This window comes from Aotus nancymaae, unplaced genomic scaffold (assembly GCF_030222135.1).
Source record: "Aotus nancymaae isolate 86718 unplaced genomic scaffold, 86718_ANA_hifiasm-v0.15.2.pri h1tg000009l, whole genome shotgun sequence".
NCBI lineage: Eukaryota > Metazoa > Chordata > Mammalia > Primates > Aotidae > Aotus > Aotus nancymaae.
In genome coordinates this window covers 17,555,757-17,577,872 of record NW_026988420.1, presented here as the reverse complement: position 1 = coordinate 17,577,872, position 22,116 = coordinate 17,555,757, and the positions used below count along the sequence as shown (strand labels likewise).

The 22,116-nt window shown below is 36.6% G+C and overlaps 1 long non-coding RNA gene across 1 annotated transcript in view; it reads right to left on the bottom strand.

Moving 5' to 3' along the window:
* LOC105726671 (uncharacterized) overlaps positions 1–15,196 on the bottom strand; it is a 424,028-nt gene extending 408,832 nt beyond the window's left edge. Inside the window, exon 1 of the long non-coding RNA XR_001109608.3 lies at positions 15,159–15,196. This is a non-coding gene — a long non-coding RNA (uncharacterized LOC105726671). The remainder of the gene's footprint in view (positions 1–15,158) is intronic.
* Between the last annotated feature and the right edge of the window lie 6,920 nt (positions 15,197–22,116).

Genomic DNA, 22,116 nt, shown 5'->3' with positions numbered 1-22,116 from the left:
CCCAGGCCACGAACCAGTACTGGCAAGCAAGCAATGCTTCCTCTGTGTTTACAGCCACTCCCCATCTCTCACATTACTGCCTGAGTTCTGCCTCCTGTCAAATCAGCAGCAGCATTAGATTCTCAAAGAAGCACAAACCCTACTGAGTACTGTGCATACTAGGGATCTAGGTTGTACACTCCCTATGAGGATCTAACGCATGATAATCTGTTACTGTCTCCCATCATCCCCAGATGGGACCGTCTAGTTGCAGGTAAATAAGCTCAGGGCTCCCAGGGATTCCACATTATGGTGAGTTGTATAATTATTTCATTATCTATAATAACGTAGTAATAACAGAAATAAGTGAACAATAAATGCAATGTGCTTGAAACATCTCCAAACCATTTCTCATTGTGGTCCATGGAAAAACTGTCTTCCACAAAATCAGTCCCTGGTGCCAAAAAGGTTGGGGACCACTATTCTAGGTCAAAGAAGGCCCAGCTACCAGAGCCAGGGTATTTCCCTACCCCTTCGTAATTCTGTGCAGTCCATTTATATGATCATACCTCCATCCCAAACCACACTTTCTGGAAATAAAATCTGCTTTGGTTTCTATGAGTTACTTCCTCAACAAATTCATCCTTTAACCAATTCAGAGTTTCTCACCAAGTCCCCAAGAACCACAGCTCATGTTTCTTGTAAATAAGTTTGATAAAGCTCATTAAGAAGTTGATCCTTTTCAAGCATCAAATTCTCACTTTGCCTCTGATCCCAAAAGATTTCCTCTTGTGGCCCTGGGTCCCTGTTCAGGGAGGAGCAGGTATAAAGCCAGAGAGAACAAAAGTAAATTTGAACTTGGCTGTTATTATGCATATCCCTTGAGTGACTATTTTCTTATCTACATACAATCAATTCAGCAAACGTTCTCTGTTCCTTATTCTCTTTGGGGAACTGTAGTCCATCCTGATGAGGAGTCTGCTCATTAATAGAAAAGGGAGTTTAAAGATTTAGTATTGTTTAATTACCATTTTTCTACAAAACAGAAACAGCCAGATTTTCTCAATAAGGCCAGTACCTGGTAGAGAATAAATTTTATCTCAGGGAGTCACCATATTTTGATTTATTTAAGCTCTGGTGGTAATATCATTTTAAAGTCATTCTTTAGCACTTACTTAACATATTTTTCTGTTTCAAAGGCAGTTGAGTTGTATAATCAACCTCTGAGAAATATCCATGTGGTCAAATATAATTTTATCTATAGGGTGAAGTTGGAAGACTTGGATTTTTCATTTCTTTATTCTTTTTTTCCTGTATTCATTCATTTCTTTATTACACATTTTCTGTCCAAGTTTTATTAGTTTCATGTTGCCTCTGATGGTGATTCTAAAACCACAGCTTTCAAATATAAATCAGGATTTCCCTCTCAAATGGGGCCAGAATCAACAAAATCCCCGGCTCCCACCCCCACGTGCCCTCCATGGCCTTCCTGGATTGAGAAGCCAGTACCATCCCTCTGCACAAGTCTCCTGAGGCAAGTGTGTTTTTTCATACCAGTGCCAACCTTGACCTCAAACTGCAGGGTTTTCAGGGTCTTCACCATTACTTTTGCTCCAGGGAAAGTGAACTAGACAATTACACCTGGTATAGTAAGCACTTAACCCTGCAATGTTTAACTTCAGCGGAGAAATCTAAAGTGCCCTATAGAAGACCCAAGCGTCACTCCACATCTTAGAAAAGTGCTTTGTGTCTGTTTGCTTTTTTGGACAAAATAAGCCTTACTTCTCAAGGTCAAGAACAGACATATCGAATCTTGGTAGATTTACAAAGAACTTGGAAATATAAATCATCTTGCTTCTACTGTGCTGTCTTCAATGGTCCTCTAGTGCTCCATCAAGAAGGAAACTATAGCCAGAGGGACCCTGGGCAAGGCAATTGTGTCTGAAATAACCTGAAAAAAAATGGTCTTTGGACCCAATCGTTCTTAAGTTACAGAGGAGAAAGGCCAAGGGGCTTCAGTTCACAAAATTATTGGACGACAGAGTTAAGATCAGAATTTACAGCTCATGTTCCTAGTCCAACATCCCATAGTCCCTACTATTCCTACCTTTTCAGACTTTATCTTCCATTTTACATATATATGTGGCAAAATCCAAAAAGAAATCTGGCATCAATAAATAGGCAAGTGTTTGACCTTCTGCCCCACTAAGTTTCTACTACTTACAATCATTTCTTAAAATTATGAACACTGCCTCAAACATGTATAAATAAAAGGCATGATTTGAACTCCTCTGATTTCATGCTGCAGTTTTATTAGTACCTGTGAATGTTGTCCAGCTTCTTCAGACAAACTACTGATGTTTTGCCCCTATTTAATAGCATCAACAGTGTTAGGCACAAGAAAATAGTATTTTCCTAGCTCTTCAATTTTAGGAGTGCCTGAGATTTCATATGTGATTAAACTGCCTTGTTGTTTCAACAGTATTACTAATTCTTCTTAATAAACATGCTAAAAGAGAGGAAACTTTATATAAATATCTGTATATGTATGAAAAGTAGATACATACATACGCATATATATATTTAAAGAACATATTTTATTAGATTATGGGTAAAAATATGCATAATAAAGGCAAAGAAGATGTTATGGCATGACTGCTTCTTGCAATTTTTAGCACACAGAACACCACAAAAAATAAATATTTGATTAAAATGTTGAGCTTTAAATTCTGTTAATTGCTATATAGTACCACACATCTTTAAAGTACCTGGGTGTATAAGAAACTGTTCTTAATACACCAAATGTACTATAACTCATAAAACTGCAGCATGAATTCAGCTTACCAAGAAAATATTATTTTGAGTCCGTGAGTTTACTGATTAAAAACTGTAGGTAGTTAAAGTCACAACTGCTTTGAGACTCCTAAAAAGTAACTACATGTGTGAAAAAAGGACAAAGAGGTGTTGCAAAACAAAAGAAGCCCCTGAAAAATAGTCTCTAAGAATATATGAAAAGTATTCCAGTCTTATGCAGACAATGGAATGCTGATTTGGAAAATATAAGTGTAAGAATGGACAATGACAGATTAAAACTCATTAAAATTAAATCAGCTCATTGTGTATCCTTAGCTGAAGGAAAATGATTCTTTTGTAAAAACATGTATGCTCCTTTTTTCTTTTTATATGCAATAATCCAGCAAGACAGTTCTCAGGTATTTTAATGTCTATTCCTACTCCTATAGTGTGATATTCTACAAGAAAAAAAAAAAAAAAAAAAAAAAAAAGGCCAAGGCATCCAGCCATCCAGGACATATGAGAAAATTTGTTGAAGAAACTTTATTTGACCATCAGCCACTCGGCTGAAACAAAAAGCAGACAATACTGTCATCATGGTCTCTGTGGGGGTTTTATGTGGAATTCTAATTAACCAACCCTCATTTTCTTTTCAGATATTGAAAAAAACAATCTGACTAAAGTTCCTAAGGAATTTCGAAGGAAAATATGAATTTATATGTGGCATACATTAGAGCGGGCTCCCTGCAGATTCTTCAGGAGACTACTCAAGCATCTGTTTAAAACATTTCTTTAAGTCTTGAAATTGAAATGCCACTCATCAGAAGTTGAAACCCTTAGAAAATATCAAATTACAAAACAGAAACTGTAGCATTCCAGTGTCTTGGGGTTGAAGAATAAAGTCTACATGGTAAATTTCTGATGCACAAATCCCCTTTGTAAATCTCTGTTTAATGGCCAGCCAGTCTTGAACTTTTAAGCCCCATGAAGGACATGATATGATTGGCTTGTTCATTGTTCTGTCCCAAGGGTTAGGGAGCACAGTGACTATCACAGAGAAAGTAGCCAATAAAAAATTTTTAAGATTTTTCCCAGAAACTTCTTTCTAGACATGGAAGAAGCAGAGAAAATGAGCAAGATCAGCAAACCTCAACTGAGAACTAGGAGGCTTTTAACAAAGGGGCAGAAAAAAGAATGCAGAGAAGTAAATCTTTGTCTCTCTGTTCCTGTTGCTGGGACTTTTCACCCCACCTTTTGAAGAAAAGCTAATGACAATCACAATAGTAACAGTGGCATAAGATAAAAGAAAGCACATGTATTAATAAATTTGATCTTTAACAAAGCATCATATTTGCATGATTTGGTCCAGGAGTCAATAATCTGCTGGGCAATGCATGAACTACCTATGTATTTTTGAAAAATTCTTAATCAACACAATGTTGGGCATCAGATTTCAGTGCTTGTTTTTGAATTATTAATCAGTACTTGCACTTTAAAACATATAAAATTTGCTTAAAAAATTCGAAACCAGTACAGATGTTCACCCATGTGATGAGAATCATGCAATGTAAAATTCAACATACCCTATATAACATTTTGGTTTTAGGTACCTGTTCATTTGGGAAACATCTGTGACGTATTTGGAAACCAAATATAGGTGAAACACAGAAACCCTATAGACTCTCCGACAGACTGGTGTTTGTTCCTGACTAGGAATTATTTTGAGCCAGTATCTTGCTGTTCATATGCTTTCTCTGACATTGATAATTATTCCACTAGGCTGCATAAAGCCTGTTTTCACTCGGGACACAATTTGCATGTGGGCAAATGTCTGCCCTTCCATTGGGTAGTCACAGCATCACCCACGTTCCAAAGCACCAAGACCCCTTTTCAGGGATGCACCTGACATGTCATCGTTGAAGTAATTAGCATGCTTAGGGTTTTTTTAAACTGTATAAAACATCAAATTTTCACCAGAGACTTTTTGTTCTTGTCAAAATCTCTACCATAACAATCTGTGAATTACAATAGAAGGTAATTGGAACACAATGCTCCATAGGAACATGTTGAAATATGGAGCTATCTCTCTACAGCATTAGCTAGGGAAACAGGTGCAAATATTTCCAAGCTCTCTATGCCATTTTCATGAGTTTCTGTTCACACTGTAACTAAAGAATTTCAAGTGCATGAGCCTGAACTAGTCACAATGGAATGATGGCACAAACACATTAAAAGCAAGAAGTGTTCTGTGTAATGCCGACAAAGCAATTCAAAGCACAATGCAGAATTCAGAGATTTTCAATGCTCACTTGTCTGCACTGATAGTAGCAATAGCAATATTGATTTTATTTATTTACTTGCATCTTGATCCAAAAGCTGTAAACGTACCTTACAAAATACAAACAACACAATAGGATTTTTTTAAAAGCAACTTCAGAACTCCAGGAAAACAAACAAACAGAAAAAAAGAATAAAGTCAGAGGTAAAATTAATATAAAAAACGCATGCTCTGATGTCCAGATTTGACACTGAGCTTTGTAATAATACAAAGACAGGAACATAACCAAATTCAAGTTGTCATTTTTCAAGAGAAGCAAAACAATTCCTGGTAAGCAGACTGGTAATTCTCAAATTCTAATTCTATTTGGTTATAAAAGGTACCTTGTGATTTACATTCTCCACTGAATTTGCTTTTCTAAATATTCCTGATTTTTAGTTATAATGAAAATAGCTTTATTTATGAACATACATTTTCTAAACTGATATTATTCAAACTTTGAATTACCCAAAGTATGTTGTAAACCAGTTTTTTTTATGGTTAACATTTTAAGAACAGAAATAATTAAAATGTAGTGCACATTGCATAATTATTGCTTCATGAAAATTGTGCTTTAATATTATATATACAGTTATCTCTTCATACCCACAAGTTCCACATCCATGGATTTGACCAACTACAAATAGAAAATATTTGAAAAAGAACACAATAAAAATCACAGATTAAAAATACTATGATTATTTTTAAAAAAATACATGATGTGGACAAATATACAGTTAGATAGAAGAAATAAGACCTAATGTTTGATAGCTCAGCAGAGTCATTATTGTTAACATTAATCTATTGTACATTCCAAAATAGCTAGAAGAAAATAGTTCAAGTGTTCCTAGCATAAAGAAAAGATAAATATTTAAGGAGATGGATATCCACAGTGCCCTGATTTCATCTTCACACATTATATGTATCAAATTACCACATGTACCCCCAAAATATGTATACCAATGTGTCAATAAAAATAATTTGAAATACTGTGTAACAACCATTTAAATTGCATTTATATGAGGTATTATAAGTATTCTAGAGATGATTTAAAGTATATAAGAAGATGTTTACAGGTTATATGCAAATACTATTTCATTTTATGTAAGAGACTTGAATATCTGTGGACTTTGGTTTTTTGGGGCAGAGAGGTGGGAGGAAATAAGATTGTGAAATTTAAAATATATTTTTTTATTATGGGTGGTTGTTAAAAAAATTGTGAAAGCTGATGAGCTAGTCTGAAGAAATGTCTTCTTGCTTTCATTGGACAATCACAGGAAAGCAGACATGAAAAATCCACAGAATAAGAGATGAGAAAGAGGTCTGCGTCTTTGTGCCTTGCGCAGTGAGAGTAAGGCAGCTGTAGGTAGACGAGGCAAGTTCTCTGGAGGATTCTAAGTAAAGTTTTATAACTGCAGCAAGTCCCAAAAGACAATTATCTTCAACTACTCTCTTGCTGTTACTTTTGATGATTAATTTTAATTAGTAATATTAGGAAGAGGAGATAATAGATATTAAAGTTATCTTTAAATCACAAGTCAAATGATAATACCGATACTTGCTTCAGGACCTAGCTCAAAGGAACCTGGGTCTGTGTGACTCCTCTACCCTCAACACTCCCAGCTACAATCAGTGGCTCCCTCATTACATGAGGATGCTATATGCCTCGGCTGGAGCCCTGACCACTTTCTCAGAGGCACAGTCATCTCCCTCACTGGACTGAGAACCTTAAAAGAGAGATGGTGTATTTCCAGCAGTAGTCACACTTCTCAGCACTTTGTAGACACTCGAGGCATATTTCTGGAGAAAATGAATGCATGAATGAGTAACTGAATATTCACATTACTCCTGTATTTCTATGATGCAATCAAAATTTGTTCTCATAATGATGAACACCTGACATTCCATGATTTTATAAGGGTTTAAGAATTAAGAGAAAAAAGGGGGCTTTAATGTTAATATCATACATTCTAATTTTTTGAATTAGTGTGTGACACTTATGAACGATGGCAGATCAGTTTCAACTCAGGCACTGACACTTAGGGACTGGCAGCAGTTCCCTGGAGTACCATGAGAGAAAGCATTCCAAGGCTGGCTCTGAGCTGAACTGGCAGAAGTGAACACCAAGATTGTTGAATGCTGCACACGAGAAGTTGACAATGGCTCACAAGCCACATCTATGATCTCCAAATATCCAATCAGAAGACCAGAATAGTCACCTGCAAAGGTACTGAAAATTGATTTTGTTGAAAGCAGCACTCCCAATTTTCCCAGCTCTTCCTGAAAAACAGCTGACTATAAGGAGTTTGGAAGTGAGCAAGTAACTCATGCATATGTTTGATTCACCTCAGTTTCATTGTTGACACTAACAGATAGTATAATCATTAATTCCTAAGAGGGAGAGACATCAGTGGAATTTATTATACAAAATCTCTTCTCCCTGGGGTGGGGCAGAGAAAGAGAAAGAGCAGCCACATAAACACTGCAACTCCTAAAACAGGTGTTTAATAACTGCTATTAATATATCACAGTAATTTTTTTAAATGAAGTGAGTAGCTGTGGTAACTATAGTCAAGTTGTCAGAACTTTTCAGTGTTTGTTATTTTTTTTATAGGTGGTTATTCCCCCATTTCCTCCAGGATTGTCAGGGTTGAAATAGGGTAAGCAGTGGTCTTAAATGCTACATGAGACATTCATTTCAAAGAGGGTCTTTTGTTTTGTCTCTTCTTCCTTAGATCCGTGTTTATAACCAAGATCTCTGTGAAGTAGAAAGCAATGCACTCTAGAGGAAATTGTTTGCAAACCAAAGAGAGAATTCAAAATTACAGGTCAGAGCCATTTGCTTGCAGTTATAATGAAAATTCATGGTTAGATTTCAGAGCACTACTTGATCATTAAAGCATTGTTTGTAGTACCTTACCTGGGAAATTAGATAATGAGCTCTTAATCTCACTCACCTCCAGGAAGTTCTGAATAGAGGTAAGTCACCAAGAGTTGGAAGAGTCCCATTAATGTCCTCAAGTTTGAGGAAAAGCTTCCTGATGGAGAGTAGACCCATGGAACCCATTACCTCCCACTAAAGTTAGGGAGAATATTATTAGGGAGAACAAAGTTAGGAAGAGCATTATTACAGAACTGATGAGCTGAGCAGGAGGAAACATGCTGAAGCCCACAAAATGGAATGCACCCTGCTCTGGAAAGAGGGATTTCAAACAGAACATTTGGAGAAAAAAAAAAAAAAAAAAAAAACACAACTGCAGAGCCCAGTTAGGGCTGCATTTGATGCTACAACAGCTTTCCATCTGTCCCACCTCCATGTCCTCAGACTGCAAGGAATGTACAGAAGGCAACACGCAGGCATCAAACTGTAGCTGAGAGAAGGAAGGCTAGCTGGTTCTGGGAAAGAGAAAATGGATCAATAAGATCTGGGCAGAGCCACTCAGGTTAAAAAGGAGCAGGATAGAAAGGAACAACATGGGAACTTTGCAAGCAGACTATATTCAAAAGGAAAGAAAGAAAGAGGAAGAGAAAAAGAAGAGACCATAGCATGCAAAGAGAAAGCAAAAACTCGGACTGTCAGAATAGAAGAAAAATCGTAGTGCTACAAATGGAAGCAGTTAAAATACGCATTATTTAAAAATTAATAAGAACAAAACATCTGTAAAGCAAATGACCAAAATAAAGTGATAAATAGCAACAACACGATGAAATGAAAGGCAACATAGTAAATAAATTTGAAACAGAAATAAAAGAATGCACATGATTAACAATCAATCACTTAAAGGGGGAATCTTCAGACTTTTCTATAAAGGATCTAATAGTAAATACTTTAAACTTTGCAGGCCATGAGTCCCTGTCTGTCACAGTTACGAATCTCTGCTGATGTATTCAGAAAGCAACCACAATCAATATGCAAACGAATTAGCATGGCTGTGTTCCAATAAAACTTTAGTTAACAAAAACATGCAGAAGGCTAGATTTGGCCCATGGGCTCTAGTTTGCCAACCCCTGCTATAGAGAACTGAACAGAAAAAAATATTCAGAGATAAAACTCAGGAAAATTTTATAAGACTATATAAAGGGCCCGGTGCGGTGGCTCACGCCTGTTATCCCAGCACTTTGGGAGGAGGAGGCAGGTGGATCACGAGGTCAGAAGTTCAAGACCAGCCTGGCCAGTATGGTGAAACTCCATCTGTACTAAAAATACAAAAATTAGCTGGATGTGGTGGTGTGCGCCTGTAGTCCCAGTTCTCAGGAGGCTGAGGCAGGAGAATCTCTTGAACTCAAGAGGCAGAGTTTGCAATGAGCCGAGATTGCACCACTGCACTCCAGCCTGGGCGACAGAGTAAGACTCCATCTCAAAAAAAAAAAAAAAAAAAAGAAAAAAAAAAAAAGACTACATAAAGAACTGAGTCTCCAGGTAAAAATCGAATGCTGGACACCAGGAAACATTGTACAGATCATTGGTGTGATGCAGTATGACATTACTGAGACAGGAGAGTATAGTGATTACACTCCACACACTGTGGAGCTGTAAGACCTGGGACTAAATCCTGGCCCTGCCACCACAATCAAGGTTCTTCACTTAAAGGTACATCAATTTACTTGTCAGATAAATATGAATAACATTACCCGCTACCTCAGTAAAATGGTCTAAGGGATTAAAAATATCAATATATATGAAATTCTTAGAATAGGATCAAGACATAGCAATTTGGTTATGACTATGATCAAGAGCAAAACACATCCAAGTTAAATCATCAACCTTTAAAAATAAAGAAAAATATCATGCAGGAATCTAGGCAGAAAAATTACTCAGAGTAGGAAAATTCAGATTGCCCTCATACTTTTCCACAGCAATATTTCATTCTAGAAGTCAACAGAACAATGTCTGTAACATACTAAAGGGCAGCCTGTGTAACCAAGAATAGTACACCCAGTCAAGTGCTGCAGGCATAAAGGCAATAGGCTGGCATTCTCAAATATGAAAGAACACTAAGAAGGAAGAACTTATAATCCTCTTGCTAAAAAAATAAATTAATAAAAAAATTTAAAACTACATGACAATAAAATCCAACCAACCAAGTGATAAATTAAAAAGTAAACTCAGTAATGGAAAAGTTATGGTAAAAGGACTAGCACTGAGCAGCGCTTCCATTTAAATAGAGAACTCATAATGATCAACAGAGGGAATTACGTTTGCAGAACAAAATGTAATGCTACGATGCTGACCAAAAAAAAAGTAATTTGAAACAAAAATCAGGATGTACAGAGAGGAGAAGAGAACTAAAAAGCAGAAGAGTCTTTCTCCCTTATCATCCTAGCAGGTTGCCTATAAATATGATTTAAAAAAGAAATATGTAATTAAAAATTTTTTTGACTTCAATCTTGTAAAAAGTCTTCATGTCCTTAATGGGATGACATAAAAATTACTATTTCTTATTGATGAAGAAACATTGGTGATACTTTAAATGTCACTTCAGCTTATTTTTCTTCTTAAATTTAAATAAGTTAAAGCTTTCATCTAAATAAAATGAAGGTAGTATTTTTATGCAGAGAATGATTGTACTATTTCAACATTATTTTTCACCTTTTTTTTTTTTTTTTTTTTTTTTTTCGTAGAGATGGAGTCTTGTTCTGTTGCCCAGGCTGGAGTACAGTGGCGTGATCTCGGCTCTCTGCAACCTCTGCCTCCTGAGTTCAAGCAATTCTCCTTCCTCAGCCTCCCAAGTAGCTGGGACTACAGATGCACACCACCACGCCTGGCTAATTTCTTTTGTATTTTAGTAGAGACGGGGTTTCACCATGTTGCCCAGGCTTGCCTCGAATTCCTGAGCTCAGGCAATTCACCACCTTAACGTCCCAAAGTGCTAGGATTACAGGCATGAGCCAATATGCCTGGCCTATTTTTCATTTTTATATTCAATTATTTGTCCATTTACTCTGTGTATGTCTATAAAACATATACAGAATGAACAGAATGTTGTTCCTCAAATAATTTTTAGATGACAGAATTTAGGGTGATTTCTTTCTTCTTTGTATTAGGTTGGTACAAAAGTAGTTGTGGTTTTTGCCATTACTTTTAACTATTTTTAAGGGCAAAAACTGCACCAACCTAATACTTCACTCTGTCGTGTTTTTTGACAAGCATCATATGAAATTTCTAGCTGTCTGCCAAAGTCCTTTCTCCCTTCCTGCCCACAGTCATGGCTATACTGTTTCCCACCCTCTCTCGTACCCATGCGTGTCTATGTGACAAGTTCTCTTCAATCGATGGTGAGGAGAAAGAGTAGTGTTCAATTTGACCCAGAGTGATCCTTGACTTTTTCTTTCTGCTGTCTCCTTGGTGACCAGACCCAACTTAGAAAGCATGTGTTGTAAATGGCAGATGTGTCGCCATAAGTGTAAAAAAGTGTGTGGAAAGAGCCAGTCCACAGCCACAAATGTGGTTGCATTCCTATGCCATGTTATTGTGATTCTTCTTACAGAGCATCCTATTCTTTTAGTATAATTAATGGAAGCATGCATTATTTTATTGGAATATATAGTAAGCCAATAATCTAAAAATAGAATCAAAATAGTCTAAAAATTAACAAAATGGATGAGAAAGTCTCCGCACAGAAGCCACAGATTCTGATTAGTCTGGCAGGAGTGTAATGGAAAACAGTGTGGCGATTCCTCAAGGACCTAGAAATAGAAATTCCATTTGACCCAGCAATCCCATTACTGGGCATATATCCAAAGGATTATAAATCGTTCTACTATAAGGACACATGCACACGAATGTTCATTGCAGCACAGTTTACAATAGCAAAGACCTGGAACCAGCCCAAATGCCCATCGATGATAGACTGGACAGGAAAAATGTGGCACATATACACCATGGAATATTATGCAGCCATTAAAAACGAGGAGTTCACATCCTTCGTAGGGACATGGATGAACCTGGAAAACATTATTCTCAGCAAACTGACACAAGAACACAAAATCAAACACCACATGTTCTCACTCATAGGCGGGTGTTGAACAAGGAGAACACATGGACACAGGGAGGATAGCGGGGGTGTGGGGAGTTGGGGAGGGATAGCATGGGGAGAAATGCCAGATATAGGTGAAGGGGAGGGAGGCAGCAAATCATACTGCCACGTATGCACCTATGCAACAACCTTGCATGTTTTTCACATGTACCCCAAAACCTAAAATGCAATAAAAAAAAAAATAAAATAAAATAAAAATAAAATAAAAAAATAAAAAAGCAAAAAAAAGAACACATGTGACCACCCTATCATAACTGAGGGTGCTCTCACAGGCTGGGGGCCTGGTGGTAATGACATGAGTGGCCTCACAAATCTTCTGAATGTTGAGACTTGTTTCATGTGTCTACTTTTTAGAGAAAATCTAGTTTATAATGCTTCAGATTATTCAAGAGAGTATGTTCCCCCTGAGTGCAAAAGGATATTAGTCTTGAATATCATTACCCTTGCTATCCAATCAGACATTTCACTTGGTTCTAAGGCTATCAGCTGGATCTAGACCAAACTGTCTTCTCTAAACACTCTTTCATACCATTTTAAAAATTAATTTTGACACAGAACTTTTTTTCATAAATTAATTTAATTCCTTTCTCCAGAACACAGTCAGGGAAATATTGCTAATACTCCATCCATTGTGTTTTTTACATTTAATAAGAGATTATGATTCTATAGCTGTGCATAGGGCTATTGAAAGCCAGTGAAATTTTGTGGATCATTTAGATACTAATCCTGAAAGCTAAGTATTTATAGAAAAAAATTATCTGAAAACTGGAAGGGACCTCAAGAGACCATTTGGTCCAGGCTCTTCTGAGTAAGTATCAGATATATTTTGAAACTTTTTAATTATACTGTAAGATGACAGGTTTCCAGATTTTATTTATCACCACTGAGATAAATGGTTTTCAAATAATCACTGAGGAGAGGAACGTGGGAGGTTAAAATAAAAACTCTCATTTAGTTCCCTTCACACATCTGCCCCTGGAAAATCTTTTTTGAACTCCATCTTTTTTTTTATTTTATGAAAGAACAAATTGGAATATGAAAGGCATGAGAATCCTAAATGTCTGGCTCACTTCCTCTCAAGAAATAAAAATCTTTCAGCAATGTGTTTATAAGTTGGAAGCCAGACACAAACACTAATTTTTCAGTCCAGAGATATCCAATTTCCATTATAATGAATTTAAATCTCTGCAAACTAGAGTGTTTTTAGAAACCATGCCAGTCAAAGATGTCTAAAACAATGTTGCTTGATTCTTTTCCTAAGTTAGCTTTCTATCAATTAGCTATTACTGCTAGTGAGTAATCAGCCCCCTCAAAGATAACCATTCTATTCTCTTTATTCTTGACTATCTTATTAATTTTGACATTTTTCCTTTTATACATTAAGGTAGCAATAGCAGCACTATCAAATTCATCAAGTAGAGAAAGATACTTCCAACTTGAAATCTAATTAATTTTTCATGTTCATTATCTTTTAAGAGTGTTTCTTGCAAAAGGACATTATCAGTTCCTCTTTTCGTGATAATTGATGCACTGCTTCCCCCAACCTTTTATTTTTTCTAATAGATTAGGAAAGACCTTTAATACTTACACTTACAATTCTTGCCGATGACTTTTTAAAGGATAAGTATTAAATATGTCATTCAAGATGTATAATGTGCTACAAAAATTAGATCCATTAGAATAAGAAACTCATTAAGGGGTAAGTTTAAAGGGTTTACAGAAGTACACCATTACTTTATGAAGTACTGAGTTGTTAATACAAAATCATGCTAACATTCATTACCTTTTGTTAAAAAAAATCCTATAAACAAGAAAACTCTTTAAGTGAAAATATAACAAATTCTATACTGAATATTTTGAAACACTGGCTCTCAATTACATATAATAAATCACCATAAAGGAAAAATGAAAGTTAAGAGAAAGGAGTGAGTGTGTCCATCCATTTGTGTTTTAGGAAAGAGAAGGGAAATATTCTGGATAGTCAAAGCTACTTCAAGTACCTACAGTACTAGCTGTAAATTCAAAAATAAATACTAAACCAATATTTTATGTAAAATTCTAATAAGTTTTAATGCAGTAAAAACATAGAACTGAGTAAACTTTTTTTTCCGTTTGGCATTGGGAAACAATTCTCTATAATATTCCTACCTACTAAGTCTGCTAAAGGAATGTCTGAGGCTGTGAAAAGGGTCCCTGTCTCTATTCCTAGTTGTTCTTCCCCGATGGGCCATAAAATTACTGGTCACTAATAACTACAGGAGAGTCATCAATTTTCAATTAAGAGAAAATGCAGATAGACTTTTTAGTATTCAGAGAGAAGGGAGAAAAGTAGGAATAAGCCAGGTGAAAAGAAGGGAATCCTAACTACTAGCCTAGCAGGTCCCTTAAAACAGTACCTGAATTTAAAAAAGGTGAGGGTGGGGAGCATGCCCCAGAAGCTACCTGCTTTTCAAACAAACTGTGACAAAGAGAGTAAAGATAAATTGAGTCTCAAAGAAACTGTTAGTCCTGATCAATCCAGGTTGCCTAGCACAACAAAAAGAGAAGAGAAGGTCCAAATCTGAGCTACCAGTAAGATTTATTAAAACACATACTAGAGTGTTTTCACTGTTCACTCTTTTTTTAACCAACCATAATGTTGGAGATGCTAATTCTGTCCTTCCTTCTGTAGGAAACCTTGAGGTGTCTTCTCAGCAATGGAAGCATACTCTCTCACTTGGAATCAACAGAACATGTTAGCAAATTGAAACCATAGCTTTTGCCTAATGAGGGGAATTTTTCTCTGAAAATCTGTCTAGTTCATTAACTAGGATCGAAACAATATATTCAGTTTCATTAGGTACATGTCTACGCAACTGAACTATCCAGCTCAAGAAAACATTAGAATGCATGTAGCATGGACAGAGAAATCCCGAGGATTCACATAAACATATACCTTTGCTTTTCTACTCAGGCATGGATTTCAGAATATTAAAGAGAATATTAAAAAATAAGACATGACAAAAGAAAATCAGAGAATTTAAAAATTTTACCTGGATGATTCCATGTCTCACCATTGAAAGAGAACAGGGTTTGGCAGTTTTTTTGAAGAATTCACATGGCACAGCCCCTGCTGAGTAATACATATCCAATGCCTACGAATTCACACCAAAAATAAAGCAGGCTCTCAGCAGGCATAACTGCTTTTTAAGTTGACTTAGAACATAATTTTAACACTTTCTGAAATTATAGGATTTTTTATGCATGTGTCCCACTTACGTCTCAATTTTGTGCTATCATTAAAAAAAAAAGATAAGCAAAATTCAGAGAGGGTGACTAAAAGGTGAGCTGTTTTATACAGAAGAATAAGCTAACATTTCTGTGGTCATGACATATAATGCCATATGATTTGAGAAGAAAATAAAATGAGTCTCATCTTCAACCTATGGTGTCTTCAAATGTATTCTGAATAAACCCAATCATGACACCATTATCTTCTCCATTTAGCTTTCAATTAGATATGCAGGGTTTAAATGATCACCTTTCCTCAGGAATATGCATGCTCTCTCCCTGTAAGAAATACTATTTCCTGTCAACGTTTTGTTGATACCTTCTTCAGGAGAGCTCTTTTCTGTGTCCTACAAAAGTGGTTCTGCTGGCATGATCATTATCATCATTAAGCATTTATGAAGCACTTTAGAGTTATTTACTAGAACTCATGATATCCCTATAAGATAGGTTGGTATAATGGTCTTCTCATAAATGAGAAAATGGAGGTTAAATAACTTAGCCAAGGTTACACAGATAATTTGGATAAAAGACTCAAAGTCCCCGACTTCCTGTTTAGTATATAAATGAAAACCCTTAAGTGGCATAAAAAGTTATCTGCTTCAAAACTTTATATCTTAAATGGTTAGTGGACATAAGTAACAAGAGAGATGGTTCTTTGCTCTAACCCTGCAGCTGACAGAATTGTTTCAGTGGATCTGTGATGTCAAGACCAGTGTCTCTGCAGTTCTCTTGGTGGTTCCTTCCTGATCTCAAGAAGTTAGCTACAGCTCCAGGTAATATGTCTGCATTCGAGTATAAAAGAAAAATGCTGTGTTACCAACCCTGTAGATCCCCATCGGGAAAGCAAGAATTTTCCAGAAAATCCCCAATGCAATTCTACTTATAGAGCTTTGTCAAGAGAGGTTGATCATATAACCATTTAACTTTCTGTTGTTCATAATAGAGGGCAACAAAAATGGAGCTCAAGAAAGGCCATTGTGCTGGTCGACCACCGGCATCTGCTACAGTTGTTTGCAGAAGTTTCTGTTGGCTATTTATTTGCTAAGCATTGTTTGGTTCCATTATATGCTAGCGTTTGTTAACAGGTCAGTGGAAGCCAGCTTCCTAATATTTTTTAATTGGGATAAAAACTTCTAAGTTGAGAACATTTTATTCACTGACTTAATTTGATGGGAGAAAAGAAATTATACAAAGATAGCCATAAATTAATTTTAATGGATTAAAACCATGGACTAGTTTATTATGTTCTAAGGAAACATAGTTTGGAAATTATTATTTTAAGTAGTCACACATTTTCTAGTGTCCATGCCTTGCCTTTCTTTGCATCAATCCCCAACAGATATATTTTCTTCATCCTCCTCCTTTTTGTTTATCTAAATTCGATCTGCTGTTAAGGTTTGGTTCAGCTACCATCCCTTCTATGACTGTTCTCCATCCATTTAACCCATAATTCAATCACTTGTTTGGCATAACACACAACCTTATCTTGCTGGGACATTCAGCACCTGCTATGGGAGTGTTTACTAATTATAAAGATTTATTATATGATTTTTTTATTTACATATGTCTCACAACCCCAGGGAGTGTGGTCTCTCTTCTGTTTTGTGTACATCTACACAGAACAGCAGCAACATTGGTTGAACACTCAGTATGTGCCAGTTGAATAATTTCCACACATGATCTTAATTCTTTCAACAACCCTGTAAGACTAGTACTATCATTATCCTCATGGAAAAAATTAGGTAATCCAAATTCAGAGAGGTTAAGCAGCTCACTCAAAGACACACAGTAAATAATGCAGCTGGAATGTCAATTCGGGCAAACCCTCTTAATCACTATGCTTCTACTCATTCTTCAATGAAAGAAGGGAGATGGAAGGAAGGAAGAGAAGGAAAGAAGGAGGGAAGGAGGGAGGGAGGGAGGCAGTCACGAGAGAGAAAGGGAGGGAAGAAATAAGGAAGGAAAAAAGAAAGAACTGGAGGGTAGCAAGGATGGAGAAAGGCAAGCAGGCAGGTAATAGGCAGAGATGGACTTATCGTGAGACTAATGAAATGTAAGTGCCAGGGTACTGCAATCACATAGGCTTTTCCAAGCCCTGGAAAGGGCCTCTAGCCATATGCTTTTGTAATTTTGTGAAATTCTCAAGAGACATTTTAACTGCAATTAGTTAAGGTATCTTGCTCTTTTCATTCTCACTTCGCCTCTGTTATACTTGCCCTCGTGTTCAGGGGCACTGGAGTGGCCATGGGTAATTCTGGATCCAATTAAAGTAAGTTGAGTTTAGGATGTATTTGGATCTGGCAGAATATATTTATGTTGTGTGCAGTCACTTGCTATATAGTTGCTATTTTCAATCATTCTAGTATAGGAATGGCTTCTAGGGAAATTCCTACTGAGCTTCGTGTGAACCCACCAGCCTGATTCAGCCTGATTATATTAAGGTACCATATAACCCAAAGATAACCTCACCAAATGATGTGGACTATGCTGCCTGGCTCCAAAAGCATATGGTAGTACATGAGAAACAAAGCTTGGCACACCCGAAGCTGGAAGCTAGTCTGTAGAAAATTCTTGCAAGCATTGGATATGTAAAATTGTAAGCAGGTAATCTGCCTAATACCTAGTCAAAATGGAAGCTCTCTCCTCTCAGGAATATTCTAGCTAATGAAGATTATTCCATAATAAAGATTCTGATATTTATTTTCTTTGTAATGGAAATTGTACTAAATAGAATTTATCAGTATCCCTGTGTTTGTACGGTACAAACCTGTAATAGGGCTACAAACAGCAAATATGTCTGTGAGTGAATCCATGTTTTATGTAGTCTAATGGGCCTTAGCATAACACTACCAATAACAAAAAGTGTAGCAAGAACACACTTTTATGAATTGTCAATAGAAAGACAAATTCCATCAATTGTGCAACAGGAAAGAATGGATTTTATTTTTCTCTTGGTATATAGAGAGAGAATTATAAAATCTTTGTTCTATAAATAGGCGATTTAACCAAAAATATAGAAAAAATGGTGTGTTAAGGGGTGAACTGATGAAGGGATACAATGTTATTCTTTATAAATTGTATGATGATTGTGGCTTTGTGTTGGCTTTTAAAAATCTTTAGTGATTGTGGTAATTCATTTTATATCTGCAACTTTGTATTCCTTTTCTTAAAGAGGTCCCAAATATTGCCTAAGCTTCAGGATTGCTCATAGCATGGTTCTGCCTCTGAAAGAAAGAAGAAAGATAACCACTGTCTATTCAGAATGTAAATGTGTCCTTAAGAAATAACACAATGTGTACACTCTTATGAAAGACTACAGATGTGAGCAGCAAAGATGTTCATTAGGGTGGTGAGAAAAGCATCCTATCCCCAAGATGATAACTAAGGAAGTTCTGTTTGAAGCCTCTGTTAGAACTCGTGGTTATCCAGATCCTTTGAGAAGAAGCTGGGTTGCAAAAAGTGGAAACAGAGTATTTATTGATACACTTTTTGAAGACATTCAGTATTTGTCTATTTATAACTTTTAGTACAGAATCAAAATACCAATTTACAATAGTAATAACTATATGCAGAATAAGCAACAAAACTTTTAAACTAGCTAAGGAAGAGTTCAGTTTCTGGAGCAGAAAGGATGGAAGCAGATGGAGAAGGCTCTCAGCAAGACAAAGTTGTGCCAAAGACTAGAATAGAGAACTATGTATGAAGATCAGAACCAAAAGAAAAATGGCAGCAAAAAAAGGTTAGCAAGGAGAACTCAAAAAAAATATGGAGGAATGAGCCCCCAGCACTGATGCAGCACAGCTCAGTTAAGCATTGCTTCTATCTGCACTTCTCCCATTTGAGGGGTTGTGGAGCTAAATAAATGAAGGGCTGTGTCACAGGGCTAACAGCCCAGCTGGGATGAGTACATTGTCAGCCCAACTCTCACTAGCTCAGGCTATTACTAGAAAGAAAAAAAAAGAGAAACAAATAGAACTAAATAAGAGAGAATGGAGAAGACATTAAGAACATAGGAGAGAGATGAAAGAAGAATGACAGAAAAGAAAGCCCCGCCCACTGTGGAGAAGGGAGGGGCCCCCACTTAGACTTGAACATGTTCCAGATCCACAGGTTGTCCACACTCTGATTCTATCCCATACCATAATGCTCCTTTCTCTGCTTTTACCAAATACAATTTATTGATGAAGAAGAGGATCCTTGAGATAAGGCTCCTTGCTGAACTAGAGCCTTGGGGCAACCAATGACTTTCTAATAGAAGGCAGTACACAAAGAACCAAGATATCTTGGAATGAATTGTCAGTTGCATTTTCCTAGATATGCCCAAATGGTAAAAATAAAAGTAAATGCTTGTGCTGAGTATGTGCAGACCAGACATTAAACTAAGCACTTTGCAAACATTTATTGTGCACAGCAACACTTTTGAAGTGGTTATAAATATTATTTTCATTTTACAAGTTGAGAAAGTTCAGGCCTAGAAAAGTTAAGAAATATGCCCAAGCTCACATAGTTACTAACTGGTGGAATTTAGGATAGTCTTCCTGAATACAGAGTTGAGGTTCTTTAAAACTACATCATAGTAACTACTATTAAGTTAGACTCAACTCTAACTTAAATTAGAAGTAGATAACTTCCATTTGTGTTTTTGCTCACTTAAAGCTGCAGATAGGATGTCATTTCAATTCTTTTCATTTTTCTGCCTTTTTCATTCACCCACATACATCTGTGTCTGCAGAGAAGGCATTTCACTGCCTTACTTCCTCAAGTAAAAAATATTAGAAGAGTATATTTTGGATCTCTCTTCTTTCTTTCATGTTTCTTGCTAGAAAGAAACATCCAGCCTCTGGTACCCATCTCCTAAGGTAGCACTCCAGCCAAAAGCTAAAGTCAGATTTTTGGCCATGTTTTATATCCCACCCTCAGAGGGTAATGAACTTGCGTTCCATCAAGAAACATCCAATGACTTTCAGCATTCCCTTAGAATCTCTGTTTTCAAGGCATTTGTTATAGACAGCTCTTTTGCATGAAGCCTGGAGAAAACGGTGCTGTTCCTTACATCTCAGAATCTTGCCAGTTTAGTACATTTATACACTTACAGAAAATAGCTAAGGAACTAATGGTCCACAAAATTTCTTATCTTAGCTTGAAACTGTGTTTCAGTTAGAAGCCAGTAGTTTTCTCTTTACCCTTCTATAACTTAAAATATCCAAAGCTGAATTATATTATTTTACAATAAAATAGTAGATTATTGTATTCATAAGTAGAAAACATTACCAAGTTTTAACTTTAAAAGAAATTTAGCAAATGTGGCCAAATTATAAATCTTTGAAGCAGAGAGTTTTGCAACAGTCAGGTGAGTTCTAATGTAGATATTATAGTCATTTATAATATTTTTAAGATTTCACTGAATGGTAGTATATTTTTTAACATGTAACTAACAAATAGCAAGCCTGGGCTCCAGTATTATTTCAAACATTCACACTATATAAGCTTATGTTAAAGGTATAAAGTTTAAAGATTCTAAGTCTAGGGCAAAAGTATGAAATATGTGTCCTGAGTGAAGAGCCATGGTCCCTGGGCTGCTTGAATCCATACAAAAGTATCTGCAAAATTTTGGATTTTTAGATTTGGATCATATATATCAAATATTGACCTTCATATTGAATAAGCCATAAAATGTCTATGAATTCCAGCCCCTCCTTTGTATAATTGGGACTGTAATGCCTCTTCCATTGTTAGCTGAGTGCTAAACACAGTGTGTATAAAGCATAAGGCATTGGATCAGCCTATGGGGCATCTCTTCTTGAATATCTTCCAAGAACTTCAAACCCAACACATCCCAAAAGTGAACTTATGAATTTCCCTCCCTCCACCTTCATGCCTGTCCCATTCCAATGACTCAAATCAAAACACATAGGAGGCATCACTGTCTCTCCTCTTCTCCTTTAGCTTACATATCTAATTGTACTGTAAATGCTGACAAAACTGTCCCCTTAATAAATCTGGTCTGTGTCACCTATTATCCTAGCTTGAGTCTTCATCCTTTCTTGATGGAATCATAGCAAGAATGACTGGTCTTCCTACTTTCTGAGCTTTTTTCCCTCAGATCCAACCTCCGCATTATTTCTAGATTGAAGACCTGATATTGCTGATCCCCCATCTAAATCCTTCCAGTGGTCCTCTCATCCCTCCAGCAGCACCACGTCCAAGCTCCTATGACAAAATAAGGCACTCACTGTTCTCAGGTCCATGACTGTGGTTTTACTCCTCACTGCTAACACTGCTCACCCCACATCCACTGTAACAATAGCAGTACCGGGTCACTTGCAGTTCCTGGCATGTCCCCCATGCCCAGAAAGTCCCCTCCCACTTCTCTTCCTCCCCTAGATTGGTGCCACTTCATCTAGACAGTCCACAGCGGCAGCTTGTTAGAAATGCAAATGCACAGGCCCCTTCCTACATGGACAAATCAGAATCTCAGGTATGAGGTTCAGGAATCTGTATTTTAACATGTTCTCCATGTGATTCTGATACATGCTAAAGTTTGAGAAGCACTGACCTAGATGATTCCTACTTATCTGAAATCTAAATTAGGCATCATCTCCACAGAAAGCTGTCTCTAAGACTCACAGCATGAGTGAGATGCACTAGATGCCCTCTTATGAAATCCCGTAGCATTCTACACATAGTGCTTGTCATTCAATGGAATTGAATTGTTAGGAT